Here is a 12,038-nt window from a genome sequence, read left to right as displayed (position 1 = left end):
ATGACAAATTTTGAGAAATTGCAATGCAAATTTTACTCTACACCATTCAATTTGTGTTATATTTGAGCTAGGATCTTAGGGGTTAATACTAATAATGCTAATATTAATGTTAATGCTAATTAATGTTAATGCTAATACAACCCTAAATACATTCTTTGAGGGGTGCCCTTTCCTAAAATGGGGTCACTACTCAGGGGAATTCTATTGTACTGGTACCTCAGGGGCACCCCAACACCAGTGAAAAGGGTGCTCCCAAAGATAAATTTTGCTTGTCCCTTCTCAGGCCTGCTGTGTCCCCAGCCTGTAGGGGGTATTATTATACCCGTAATAACCCGTTGAATGATTTTTGGGGTGTTTATCCACAGTGGGATGAGTTGGGCTGAATACATTTCTTCCTACTATGGCGCATTTGAGAAAACAATGCAATTTTACAATGCCCCCTTCACTTTGTATTACATTTAGGCCAGCATCTCGGGGGTTAAAATCTTCATACAAAACAAAATAAATTCTTTGGGTGTCCTTTCCTAAAATGCGGTCACTACTTGGGGGTTTTTTATTGTACTGTTACTTCAGGAGCACCCCAACACCAGTCTACTGAAAAGGGTGCTCAAAAAGCAAAATTTCACTCCTTCCCTTCTTAGCCCTGCTGTGTGCCCAGCCTGTCAATTATTGGCACATGTGTGGTATTGCCATACTCGGCACAACCCACAGAATGATTTTTGCGGTGTTTGTCTAAATTGGCATGAGTTGCGCATAATATGCTAGGCACTAAAATGCAATTTTTGAGATAAAAACACAATTTTTGCTCTGCGCCATTTACTTTATGTTACATTTTGACCAGCATGTTGCAGGTTAAAATGATCACCACACCCCAAGATAAATTCTTTGGGGAGGTGTAGCTTCCAAAATTGTATAATTTCTCAGGGGTTTCTATTGTACTGTTACTTCAGGGGCTCTTCAAGTTCACATTTTTAATCCATTTTTGTTTGCTTCCAGAGAAAAAATTAACCCCTACGGGACTTAGCCTATTTTGGCCTTTAGGAGGCGGTCCCATTTTTCATATCTTCCCTGTGTCACTATAAGTGGTTATAGCTTTGTAACGCTATGAGATATTTAGGGTATTTTGAGATTGTTTTCCGGTGACACATTATACTTCAAATTAGTTTAAAATTTGGATGATATCTTTTGTGTTTAGTTATGGAAAAAAACTAAATTTGGTAAAAATTTTGAAAAATACTTTATTTTCAACATTGTAAATTCTCTACTTTTGATGCAGATAGTCATAGCACCCAAATAAATTCATAACTTACATTTCCGAAATGTCTGCTTTATGTTGGCATGGTTTTTTAAGATTCCACATATTTTACTAGAATGTTATAAGGCTCAGAATTTAGGTGCCATTTTTCACATTTTTTGTAAAATCACCAAAACCCATATTTAGATGGACCTGCTCAACTTCTAATTGACACTGAGAGGCCTAAATAATAGCTAGACTCGTAAGCTCGAAACTACACCCCTCAACGTATGAAAAAACACTTTTAAGAAGTTTTTTAACCCTTTAGGTGTTTTATAGGGGTTAAAACAAAATGGAGGTGCAGTCTACAAATTGCTATATTTTTTGACAATACACTCATTTTGGGTGGAAAATTAAACATTTGCAAAGGATTAAATGAAAAAAGGCTCCACAAAGTTTGATACCCAATTTCTCCCAAGTACACCTATATGTCAGTGATGGCGAACCTTCTAGAGACTGAGTACCCAAACTACAAGCTAAATCCACTTATTTACAGTGAAGTGGCAACATGGCATTTTAAGCAGTAACTTAACTTCGTCATCTTTCAATCATATCGGCCCCCTGAGGCCACCAATACAGTTGAAAGAAGGAGGGCAAATTCAGACTCGTACATTCTCTCCAGGGTCTCTCTGTAGAAGATTGGTGGGTCCAGCATGATGACCTCCAAAGACATTGCAGTTCTGTCAGCACCTTCTTGTTTTTCCTGCAGTTCCAAAAAGCCAATGAAATGTTGCTTTAATACAGCGCTGTGAGAAGCATCTCTAAAGTTGTCTGGGAGTTCAGGTGGATTTGGTCCTATTTGGTGAACTCTGTCCTGGAGCGATGGTCTGAGTGCCCACAGAAATGGCTCTGAGTGCCACCTCTGGCAACCATGCCATAGATTCGCCACCACTGCTATATGTGGTGGTAACCTGCTGTATGGGCGCACGGCCGGGCATAGAAGGGAAGGAGGCGCCATCCAGAGCAGATTTGCTATGTCACATTGTAAAGGCTATAAATTTTTTTCTTTTTTTAATGTGGACTTATTTCTTTTGCCATGTGAGATGCACTTTTCTGGTACGTAATTTTGGGGCATATATAGCTAATTGGTGAGATTTTATTAACTCTTTGTTGGTGGAGGAAATGAAAATCATCCATTTTTAGGAAGTTTTTATGGTTTTTTTTGGCCGTTAACCATAGCATAAAAATAGTATATTATTATTATTCTATGGGTCACCACGATTACGAAAATACCTCATTTATTTAGATTTTTTATCTTTTTCCCCATTTTTACTGAATAAAAAGTAATTTGGAAAAATAGCATCACCGTCTTTTTTATTTTTCGCCTCACAAATCTGGTTAAGGGCTTATTTTTTGCGAGAAGGATTGTTCTTTTTAGTGTTCTTATATTAGAGTGCATACCATCTTTTTAGAGCCTTTTTTATAAGGTATTAATTAAAAATGATCTTTTTTCAGAAAGTTTTTTGCGTTTTTTTTCTCCGGCGTTTACCCTGCGGGTCCAGTAACAATTTTGTTTTATTATACAGATTGTTACGGAGGCGGCAATACCAAATATGTGGGGGTTTGTTGTGTTTTTTTATACTTTGTTAAGTGTATTTATTTTTTATTTATTCTAATGTGTAAACTTTAGTGTTTGGGTTTTTCAGCACATTTTTTGTGCTGAAAAACTCGGCTTATACTCAAGTATATACGGTAAATGTGTAAGTATGTAAAAATATAAATATATCTGAGGGGATAGGGGGCCCCATTCAGAAGTCTGCTATGGGGCTTTGTCTCTCCTAGTTAGACCCCTGGTGTTAGTAAAGTGTAGCAGATATCAATAATGTGGTAAAAGTTACATCGAAGTATTGGAAGTACAAGCCAACTACTGCCCCTTTAGCTATATATTGTGGCCATTTACAAACAAATGAAAAACAGGACATAATTGCTTTTGACTATATTGGGAAAGACTGCAACTGAAGCATTGTAGACACAGTGTAAATTCATTTCCCTCGTTTTACAATATACATTAAACACACATCCACATACTTCATATCCTGGCTTTGACCAATGTCTTTTGTTGTTGTAATGTTATGGTTAATATATCCTTCTGTTATAGAGGATAATAGTGCGTTAACTATATTTCTGTTGACTTGAAGCGGATTCCATACCTATATTATACAGCAATCACTAGTCAATCGATGCTATAATTCACTATCATTTTACAGTAACTTAAAGGAAACCTAACATCAAGTTGAAGCCCGATAAACCAGACCCTTGCGCATAGATCCAGGCACTGTTACTGTTGTAATCTTCTTAAATTTGTTATCCATGGTCTCCCTCCTTCTAAAATCAACTTTTAAAATTATGATAATGAGTCACAAGGGTTCTGGGTTGTTATCAGAGCCCCTCTGTGCTGTAGCTTGACAGACTGTTAGAGTGTGCAAGGAGGTACTTCCTCCCCACCCCACTGTTTGCTGAAACATACTGTAATGAGACTACATCAGGCAGAGAGGGGGGAGTGCCAAAGGAGCAGGAGGGAGGGTGAGAAAGTGTAGCAGTCTGTGAAGCTTGAGCATGGAGAGGTTCTGGGTACATTAACATATCTCCTCAGTGTTGTAGCTTGACAGACTGTTGCCGTCGCAAGGAGCACATTCCCCTCCTACTGTGTTTTGAAACTTCCCCTTCTGTAGTAATATTAAGGGGGCAGAGGGGGCAAAGTGCTGAAGGAGCAATGAGGAGGGGGAAGCATTGTAATAGTCTGTGAAGCTACAGCACAGAGGATTTCTGGTAATGACCCCCAAAGCCCTTCTGGCTCATTAGCATAATTTTAAAAGTTTATTTCAGAAGGAGGCCATGGATAACAAATATAAAAAGATTATCACAGTCATAGTGTCTGCATCTATGAGTAAATGCCCCTGGTTTATATAACAATTAGTATTACGCCCTACAGGAAGCAAGGCACAAGAGATTTTCAGTATAAATTTGGTATACTGCAATGCAAAAGCATTACAGTATATTATATGTGGAATCAGACCCCTAAGGTTCAAACAACCTAGGGCAGTGGTGGCAAACCTTTTAGCGGCCGAGTGCCCACACTGCAACCCCTTTAATCAGTTTAATATATGACTGAAAGCAGCATCTTTTAAGTTGCTTGGAACTGCAAGAAGATTCTTTCTGTCTGGTGTCCTGGGGCAATGGCCAGGGTGCCCACAGAAAGGGCTCTGAGTGCCACCTCTGGCATCCGTGCCATCGGACCTAGGGGGTCTTAAAATAATAGTTTTGTATATAAAAAAAGGAGAAACATATGAAAACTACTATACATTTTTACCTAAACAAATACAATATATAAGTATTCCTACATCTGTAAATGTCTGATATATTCATAAATGAAATATTTATCACCCATGGTTAATACAATAGACAGAGGGGAATTAAATTGGAAAAAATCAGGTTCCAGCCTATAGAGAAGAACAGAAGTTTTTATTTTGAAAAACATTTTTAATTAAGGTACCACAAAAAGATAAATGAGTTATCACCATGGCAGTTAATGCAGAAAAACGTTGAGTATGTTTATATTAGGGTCCAGCAGATACAGCACTTTCGAGGAATGTTGTGGTCTATTTCCTTTAATAAGAGGATTTCCGATTCTTATGCCCAGGCAAGTTAATGCAGCAGTGAAGCCCACAGTGCTTATGGTTGGTTGCTGAGCAACAGAACTGGCAATCCAGGCCTAGAGGTTAAGTCATATAGCTTCGAGTTGCCCTCCTTTTTATCCAGCTTGACATTCTGTTCAAAGATCCACACCATTTGGCAATATTACTTCATATGATATTACTACAAGCTATGGAGTTCTGAAATATTACAAGTTATTTTTCCTACAAGAAAATAACTTTCAAATGAACATTTAAAAACCCTAAAATGACTGAAGAACTGTACCTGAATGGTAGTGCTATATAACCTCTGTGTTATCCTAATACTGTAATTTTTCCTCTATGTAACATTAATTGTGCAACATATTTCAAGACTGGAAACCATAATTAACTGACTCTTGGCAATTCATTAATGTGGTATAAACACGAGAGAATAAATCAAAGCATGCTGCTCACTTGCAAGGGCACTCATTAAAACACAACAGATGTGCTATAGCACATTCCTCTGGGGACATCCCCTAGTATCATAGCTTTAATAAACCACTCAGTCTTTTATGGGGTTTTCAGCAAAATATATTTTATTCCCCTTATGATAATGGGGATAACCATAATAGGGCCATTCAGTCTCACCTCACGTCACATAGAACACAGACATTCTCCTACAAAAAATGAATTATAATTTAGAGTATCCAGCAATCTGAAGAAAAACATAAAAAACATGTAAACCAATAGCTCTGTTATGATTCCTATCCTGCCCTATCCCTGCTCTTCAAGCACACAGGAAATGCCAAGAGATCCCTACGCTACCCAGCACCTCCACCAGACAGCTTTTACCTCTCAACTTTCATAGTGAAAATAGGGACAAATGATTTGGTGCGCTGTGGAAATGTTTTTGCACTAAGCCACACCTTTGCTCCACCCCTTACTCTAACCCCACACAGTATAATTCCCCCCTAGTGTCCTCCATCTTCCTCGCACATTGAGTTCCCCCAGCTCCGTGTCACATTGTAGCCCCCTCTTATTGTGTCCCTCAACAACACTCCCTCTAATTGTGCCGCTGCAGCTACCTCTCTCATTTTGCTTCCCAGCAAAACACCATCTTATTACTCCCTCCCAGCAGATCTCCTTCTTATTGTGCCCCTCAACAGCTCCCTTCTTATTGTGCACCCCCCCCCCCCAAGAAGCCTGCCCTCTTATTGTGCCCCTACAGTAATATTATAAACAAATGTACTCACCTTTCCCAAATCCCCCGCAACAGCTTCTCTCTTCTCTCCTTTTTCTGAACATAGCGGTGAAGCCAGCAGGCAGGGATGACATCATCACATTACACCTGTTGGCTCTGCCATACACAGCAGAAGCTGAGACATGGTGATAGTGCAGGGTGCTGGCAGCAACCTGCACTATCACTATCACTGCACTATCATTCATGTTCTGGCACTATCATTCATGTTCCCATTGGGTGGGGGCGCGGGACAGAGTCCGAAAACTTGGATGTAGGACTATTGGGATCCACTGTATAGAAACTGAGCTGCAAAACTTTGGCACAGGTCCATTAGGAAGCTTTGGCACACCAAAGTAGGAACATGATTAAATCATGGATAGTAAAATCTTTTTCAATAAAACCGGACAATGTGTAGATTTTACTCCATTTGACTTTGCTAATTTGACTTATCACTGTCACAGATATATAAGAAACTTGAATAGAGGCAGCAAACTATTCAAAAGATAGAGGAACTTACATTTTTGTACCTTGCACTTTCCCACATGAGAGAACTGGTACTATATATACATTAGAGTCAGTGGCCTGGCACAGATTCTACATCAGCTTTAGTTACGCCAGAGTTGTTGGCTCTTTAGTATAGAAATTGTTAATTTAAAAATGAAACTGAAATTCAATTTTCTATGAATGAAATATGACAGCATGACAGTGAGTAACCTTTCATACATGACCCTATGAGAAATGGAGGGCGTACTGAAGACCTTGGGGCTCATTTACTAAGGGCCCCGTGGACCGCACTTTCGTCGGACATCCCGACGCATTCCATTTTGCGCCGCTGGGACAGGGATTTAAAAGGGGTTTTTGGCGAATGCGATCGGATTTTGGACGCATTTCATGTGACACAAATCGGGGGGCGGGCCATCGGACAAACCGTGGGATATAACTTCAAAATTGTGTCGCAAGCCAAGTACTTACATGGACCGGGAAGAAGAAGGTGAACTCTGACGGACCTGATGGGGAAAGCGACACATGCAGGATATCGGGCGCATAGTCTTCATGAATCGCGGAAGAGTTCATCCTCATCAGACAGTCCGGATCGGGAATTGCGCAGGTACCGTATATGTCAATGTGTCCCCTTATGTTCACCATCCCTGTTTATGCTCTTCAATAATGGAAGCTCATAACAGAAACCTCTGAATCAGCTGTAAAATTCTTTTTTCAGTAAATTAATGTTACTGTTTGTATGGCGAAAAATTTAGCAATTTTTCAATATACTTTCTATATCAATTTCTCACAGTTTTCTACATCTCTGCTTGCAGTCATTCTATAGAAAGTTTCTATGTTTACTTTCTGTGGATAGAAGTCTTCCCATGGTCATCTGATGGACACGAAGGTGCACGGATTGTTATATCACACGGCTCTGATTACTCTCATCACCTGATTCAACAGGTTCCACTACAATACAATGGGGCTCATTTACTAAGGGCCTGCGAGTGCTCTTTCGTCTGAGTTTCCGCCATTTTCAAGGATTGCATGGCTTTGACAGGTATTTTATAGGGGGTCTGCGCTGGGATTGTGTCGCACACGATCGTTTTCTGTCACAGCTGCGCTGGCGACAAAAAATTTGGGGCGTGTCGATTGATTCGGACTGAGTGTGTAATTTAACTCTCAAATTGTGTCGCAAGACAAGACACTTTCGTGCACCATGAAAAAAAAAGTGATCTCCGGAAAACCAGAGCAGGGAAGCGATACATGCAGGATATCGGGCTCACGATCTTAGTCAGACAATGCACTTTGTGTGACTAATGAGCCCCCTGCCTAAGCATGCAGCTACACATAAGGCCGCTGACACACGTGGCTTTTTTGTTGCCTTTTTCTTCATTGCGTTTTCGCATTCTAGAAAAATGCATTATATTTGCATATTGGCTTTTTCAATGGGTTTTTAGTTAAAGTGTCTTAACTTGGCGTTTCTGTCTGCATTTTTAAGGTGCGATTTTCAAAGCAGTTGCGTTTTTGAAAACGCATGCGTTTGTAGTCTGCGTTTAGAAACGCATGTAATTACATGCAAAAACAGCATGGAGAAGAAGAACATTGATCATTGTGTTTTTACAAATTCCAAGAGATGCAGCTGAATGCAATTAACGCACATCAAGCATTGCGTTTTTTAAAAACGCAAAGGCAAGCAAACATTTAAAAAGCACATACTTAAAAACACATCCGTTTTCAATGCTTTTAAAAAACGGCCTATCGCTTTGATTACGGTTGGAAACAGAATGAAAGTGCACAGGGGCATGCCATGGCATGATTGTGTGTGCGTTTCTTTATGAATTCTCTAATTGCAAAACACTGGGTGCTGGTAACCGATTCCATTATTTTCCATAGAAACGATTATGCAATCTGCCGTGGCGCTCCCCAGTGCGCTTTGATTCTGTTTTTAAAAGGAATCAAAGCGATAAGTGTGACTGCACCCCTATAAAACTTATTCAAACTGATGACAACTACAAAAATTTTGGCTGGGGTTACAATGATAAAATATTCAGTTCCGACTTACATACAAATTCAACTTAAGAACAAACCTACAGAACCTTGTACGTAACCCGGGGACTGCCTGTATATTTAAACACATTAAAATCAATAGGTATTATAAATGATTTGTCTCCCTGAGAAGATCATCGTAACTAGCAACTTAATGTTACTAGAGATTTTTCATAGGAATTTGTACTGTCATAATATCCAGAAATGCTAAGTGTATAATATATATAGTAATATCTTTTATTGTAAAAGTATAAAGTCCTACAGGACTCTTATGTTTTCTGCATTTCTGTTTTTTACTCCCCGCATTCTAAAAACCTTTTTTATCTTTTGGTTTACAGAGATCTATGGTTATTTGTTCAAATTGAACTTTGTAGTGGTACGATTTAATATTCCATGCCATGTAATGGAAAGCTGGAAAATAATCCAAGTGTGGTGAAATTGACAAAAATTTTGCATTTGCAAAATATTCTTGTTGACTCTTGTTTTTACAGCTTTCACTGTGTGCTCCAAATGGCATCACCTCTATTTTCTTTGGGTTTGTACAATCACAGGGATACCAAATTTTATAAAGGTTCTATTATGTTTTACAATTAAAACTATGGAAGGCACGTCCAAAATGAGCCTATACCAAGTGTGCAGAATAATACCAGGGTATCTCTAGTATAATGGATGGGTATTTCAAGGATAAATATACTGTACCACTTGGAGTCAGGGTAAGTCTGAGGATGCAACCATGGGTTCAGTTTTTCAGATGCAGTTTTTGATTTCCAAACCAGGAATGGAGTTAAAGTACGGAGAGGAGCAGCACCTTTCATTTATTTGTCTCAACTCATTATCATCCACACTTGCTTTTGGCTCCAAAAACGCATTTTAAAAACCGAACGTGTGGTCGCACCCTTAATGAAGGCTTTATTCTTACACAATTTAAAATGTAAAAACATTTCCCCAATAGACCACAAATGTTAACACAATACAATAAAAATACTATAAAAATACAATTAAAAAAAATACAATAAAAATACAAATAAAAATACAATTTGGTTTACTTTATGGTGGAGATGCAAGGTCTCAAAAACCGTAATGATACTTGTGTGACATAACTCAACTTCCTCTTTATCTGAGGGAATATAAAATCTCAAAGGCGTTTGCTTGTGAACATTTGTGGTCCTATTACTTTGGGGAAATGTTTTTACATTGTTAATTGTGTATGAATAAAGCCTTCATTCAGACTTGCCTTGACTCAATAAGTGGTGCGGTATATTTATCATTTATTATGTTTTAGTAAATTTTAAAAAATGTTAATCTTTTGTACAAAAAAAATTAATTTGTCATTTTGCCAATTTCTGAGGCCAATAGCTTTTTCATACTTTGACCTGTGTAAGGTGTCATTTTTTGTGGCAGTGATGTGCTGATTTTTACAATTATATCAATTAGGGACCTATATGACTGTTGGATCATTTTTTAATTCTAATTTTTATGGATGGAAAAATGGCAAAAAAGCGATTTGCACATTTGGCTGCTATTTTCCATTACGGTGTTCACAGCCGTAACACTTTTTTATTGATTTTATTCTATTCTATTTTATGTTTTCCACTGCAATGGCAGATTGAAAAATATTAAGAATTCCAAGATTGTATTTTTATGGGTGGTCTCTTATTTCTCTCTTTGATTTTTTTTAAACATATTTAATAGCACTAACCTTGTCATAAAGGGCTATGTAGGTCTCCTGTTAACTGTGTATAAAGGGATGCTTAAGTAGGAAAATGGATATTAATGAACTAACCCCAAATATGTTATTGTATGTGTGTTGTACACAGAATCTATTCTGTATAAATATCATCTAGGTGTCTATGGCAAAAAACTGGTGTAGTGGGTATGGAGTGGTTTGGCACGGTGTGGTCTAGCCCAGCACCTGCACACCTGCTGCAGCTAGATAACTTTCACAGCCAGTATAGATATACAGTATATGCTGTGCAGCCCGGCCACCAGATACATGAAGAGGCAGAAGACTTTTGAGCAACAAAGATTTTTATAATACAGAACTGCACAATACATTTCTCCCCATGTCTCTAGGCAATTTCAGTCTTTATTTTCAAAGCTACTGAAATTCTACTAACATACAATTCAGCAACCTATCATTACAATTCCATAGTATAGCAACATAGACTGTATTATAGATCAACTGCACAAATTTACCTGCCAACTGTAATAATACCATGTAATGTATTATAAAAAAAAACCTAAAGGTATCCAGATTAATATTACATTATAACAGATAGACTGGATATTATGTAGCCAAATCCCAGAGTGACCATCCGAACACATTCACCCAGTTCAAGTGACCTCCATCTACCTAAAATCCATTTGTGCATCATGATATTGCATACTCTAATGCATAATAAATCCGGCTGTGCTCTGTAGGATTTAGTTGTGGGTAATGCTGGAAGCCAGAGACATGAAGCAAATAAACTGCAATTTTATAATCCTTGACTGAAAGACACACAAATTGGAATACATTATCTTGGCAGGAGCAGCAGGAAATGCAATCATTTATGGTGAGATTATAATTAATATTCAAGATCAAGAATTTACATGGGCATGAAGTGATTTAGCATCCTCCATGTAATTTTCACTGCAACTATTTTATGTTTTCTTCCAACTACTCTTGATGAATTGTATTTTATGGAGTTATGTCACAAGTTGCAATGGCAGATTAAAAAATATTAAGAGTTCCAAGATTGTACTTTTATGGGTAGTCTTTATTTCTCTCTTTTTTTTACCATGTTGAATAACGCTGACCTTGTGGTTAAGGGTTATGAAGGCCTCCTGTTAACTGTGTATAAAGGGATGCTCCTAACCCCAAATATGTTATCATATGTGTGTTGTTTATCTTTTGAGGTATTGTTGTATGCTCATAAATGGCTAATATCAGTTAAATATAGATCCTATTATGAATCTTGGGGTGTAGCTATTTCCTCTTATACCTTCAGTTATTCATAAAGATCCTAAGTGGAGATGAATCAATTTGTCTACGGCAAAATACAGGAGTAATTTGCCCAAGAAAGTCTGTGTGCTACATTTATTGAGGGTTTTAGAACAATTTAGGCAGTTCTCCAATTTGTCTGATAAAGAGACATGTCCTAAGTATAAAAAGGGGCATGGCCTCACAGGAAATTCCAAAGTAGTCACTCTGTACAGCACAAAATTCAATATTGTGGTGCAGGAACGTAGACCAATTAAGAGGAGGTGCAAAGTAGGACTCACCAGTCTTATACTGCACCAGATTAATCATCCAGTATCAGACACAGTGATAAATCTGGTGCAGTACAGTAGTGATTTTCAACCAGTGTGCCGTGGC

The 12,038-nt window shown here is 38.1% G+C and overlaps 2 protein-coding genes across 3 annotated transcripts in view; both read left to right on the top strand.

The window, feature by feature from the left end:
• The window catches only part of LOC140065194 (uncharacterized), a 192,772-nt gene that overhangs the window by 124,892 nt on the left and 55,842 nt on the right, over positions 1–12,038 (top strand). The gene's annotated exons all lie outside the window — the stretch shown is intronic.
• The window catches only part of LINGO3 (leucine rich repeat and Ig domain containing 3), a 40,405-nt gene that overhangs the window by 21,916 nt on the left and 6,451 nt on the right, over positions 1–12,038 (top strand). The window lies entirely within an intron of this gene.

Source organism: Engystomops pustulosus, chromosome 1 (assembly GCF_040894005.1).
Source record: "Engystomops pustulosus chromosome 1, aEngPut4.maternal, whole genome shotgun sequence".
NCBI classification, from domain to species: domain Eukaryota; kingdom Metazoa; phylum Chordata; class Amphibia; order Anura; family Leptodactylidae; genus Engystomops; species Engystomops pustulosus.
The sequence above is the reverse complement of the archived record's forward strand: the minus strand, read 5'-3'. Positions and strand labels throughout refer to the sequence as shown.